Raw genomic sequence first — 3,362 nt, 5'->3', positions numbered from 1 at the left:
TGTGGAATGCTCACATTAGCGCGACCACGCAATGTGTTGCCATTGAAAAGTGAAGACAGTCCACCACCCGATTTAGCACCCTCAGAATGTGAATCACCAGCCATTTTGCTGAAAAGCGAAATAAGTTCTTTGAATATCATTTACTAGATAATTAATAATTTTTTTATTGCACTTACCTCGAGTTTAGTTTAGCCTGTTTGCGAATAGGATAAAATTTTCTTGCTACTTGCGTCAACTGTCAAATTTTCGTAAGTTATGTAAGTGCGAGTAGAGAATCTATCGGAATTAGTGATGTGCTGAATTGCCGGTACCTAATACTCGGTACCCAATACCTCAGAAAAATTTTTGGTACCCAATACTTCATTTCGGTACCCAATACCGTTTCTATACATAATTGCACCTTTTTGACATTATTTTCAACAGAATATCTCTCAAAAAAGTTGCATTGACTTTATTTCGACTATGAATATTATTCAAAATTAGTACGAGCACGAAGATGCTTCCCCAAAAGTTGAACAATTTGTACTAAGCAATGTGGAAACCACATATCAAAGCAAGAATGATAGAATACAAGATCGCGCCGTCGTGGGCGTTGACATTTGTGTACCACAAGTAAACAAAGAATAGAGCGAAAAGAAGAACGAGTTGAAACTGCCAAAGCAGTTCACTTTACAGCGAAAAACGTGTTTTAATTTTGCTAAATGCGAAAATATTGCATTTTTCACCTAATCTATTAGAGAACAGTGAACATTTTAGTGCACTCCATTTCTTTGCAATTGAGGCTGCTTCAGCAAACGTTTTAGTGCACTCCATTGCTTTGCAACTAAGGCTGTTGCAGAAAACTGCAGCAGCATCTCTGCGGGATTGATTAGTTAACTTGCTAATGGAGGCTGCGTGGAGCAGAAACAAAATCATTGTGAGGAAATGCTGTTAATATAATAATAGAGAAACATTTCGGGAACGGCTTTGTCGTGCCCTATGTACACAAAATGCAGCTATTCGTCCCAGCGCTACACTTGCAGCTACGCTTCTTGCATCTTGGGGGCTGTCGCAATTTAACACAGAGCACTTCATTGTATTAGTTTTTACGCAGTCTTCAACGCAAAAATTACTCACAAATTGCAAATTAACACAATTTAAGCTGATTTTTCACTTATAATTCAAATTTCTCTTTCGCTGATTTGTAAACAAAGGTTTATTTACAAGTTACCACAACTGTCAAAATCGGCAAAACCAAAGTAGCGGTATCACTGACAGCGCCACCTTTGTTCGCTGCATCGTGATATCAAAGCACTCTCATCGCTTTATTGATCTTGTCTCAACAGTAAATTACCATTTTACCAGTTTCCACCTTCGTAGATCTAAAATCTAAGAAAAATGCTTTGACGGATGAAGGAAGTCTTTCAGGCCTACAAAGATAACATCGTCCGATTCATCTAGAGAAAATGTTTCAAATAAGGAAGAGTTTCTCTGCATTGTAGCGATGGAAAATAGAAATTAAAATCACTTAGACCTAAACTTGCTTTTGATAGGCTAGGCTCCCCTAAACCGCTTTTATTTTTGGTCTACATGCGTTCTTATTGGAAGCCTAAACGTTTCGGTACCGAATATCGAAAGTATTGCATACTTTTTAAATCGGTACCGAGTATCGATCAATACTTCAAAGTATCGACTCAGCACATCACTAATCAGAAAGTAAACGTTCAACAAATAAATTAGGATGTCAGTTCAAAATGGAATGTCAAACTTGCTGCAATTTTTCTGGAATGCATTACCGGAAATCATCGGAATGTACTCCTGGTACAGGGTGATAACCGAATTCGGAGTAAGAATGTCAAAAATGGCATAAACTGCGTTGCCGACAGCTTATCAACTGCCAGATAAGGCAGTGTCGGTTTCGAGATTGGGTTACTATGGTACTATTTTATACCTGTATCCGGCCGAATGGTATATTAATCCGTTACATTAATTACGTGTACACTTATAGGGCATTCGCACAAGGCGATTTTACAGGCAACAAAAGTTGAATGACAAATTGAAAGTAAAAAAGTTGCCATCCCTATTCAGACGAGGCGATTATCATTTCAACACGAATTGTTATTTACATTATCGAAAATGAATTTAAATCGCAAAATTTTATCAATTGGCGTAAATTTGGTAAGCCAAGCGTTGGTAGTAGTGCTTTTAGCGAAGCTTAAATATAAAATAAAAGTAAAAAAGCAAAAAAGAAAAAAAGTATTTATACAGAATGTAAACAAACACAGGGTTGCAAGGAAAAAAAGTTGAACGAGCTCAGTTGGCTGGCGACCAACTTTGTTGAAAGCGATTAGTTGAAAGGACGTTCGGACGAGGCGATTTTTGCTTTCAACTAAAAGTTGCCTGAAAAATCGCCTCGTGCGAAAGCCCTATTAGGGCCGATTGTTCATTGTCTGATTTGCACTAATCGGAGGTAGGAGCTCCGGTTAATTACTAGGATTGCTTTAACGATCACATGTTACATGCATGATGTCGAAATCATCGATAGTGTAGTGGTAGTGATAACCAGACATTGAACGACCGGCCCTTATTCAAAACAAACATTCCATCAATAAATTTATAATTAAAAAAAAATTAATAAATTTTCAGACGGCGTATAAATTTCTGACCTTTGGTTTAACTTTCAACTGTTTTGACATTTAGCCAGTTCCTGTTTTTATGTTTAATGAGATTCATCCCTGAAAACTTTCTTTCTGCAGCAGCACTACTGTGCGGTAAAATAGCTAACGTCAACATATACTCTGCCAAGTGGCACGAAGTTACACCTTTCCAAAACATTTTTTTGGTCCTTAATCAATCCCCCGCTGTGGGAAATAAAAAGTGATTCCGCATGTTAAGGAGTAAAAGAGAAAACTTCTGTTACACCTTCTATACAAATGCTGACAAAAGTTAAAATTGGAGTAAATCTGCTCCAATCGGAGCATAGTCCGGACGCTGATGTATATGTTTTGTATATATGTATGTATATCGTCACCTGAAATGCAAAAAGACGTAACAAAAAAAAATCCAACTATTTAATTGAAACCAGCTTAAAATAAATAAATATCACTGTTCTTAGTTTTAGGCGTAGAGTGGGAGTGTCATTGATAAAATTAAGAGTGAGAGAAATACCACATAGCAATACAATTAAAACTCCCCTATATTATCTTCTTCAATCAAATTTTAAGATGGGGCGTTTTCCAACTGGCTGCCGAGATAGGTCGATCTTTCACTCAGACGTCGAAATACTGTTCGCTTATTTTATTGATTTTATGCGCTTATTTTAATGTGTACTATATTATGCGTGAATGGAAAGAAATGCGATATGCGCATTGACATTAGAATTA

The sequence above is a fragment of the Rhagoletis pomonella genome, unplaced genomic scaffold (assembly GCF_013731165.1).
Source record: "Rhagoletis pomonella isolate Grant_MI unplaced genomic scaffold, Rhpom_1.0 Rhpom_scaffold_00013, whole genome shotgun sequence".
In the NCBI taxonomy this organism is placed as follows: Eukaryota; Metazoa; Arthropoda; class Insecta; order Diptera; family Tephritidae; genus Rhagoletis; species Rhagoletis pomonella.
The sequence above is the reverse complement of the archived record's forward strand: the minus strand, read 5'-3'. Positions refer to the sequence as shown.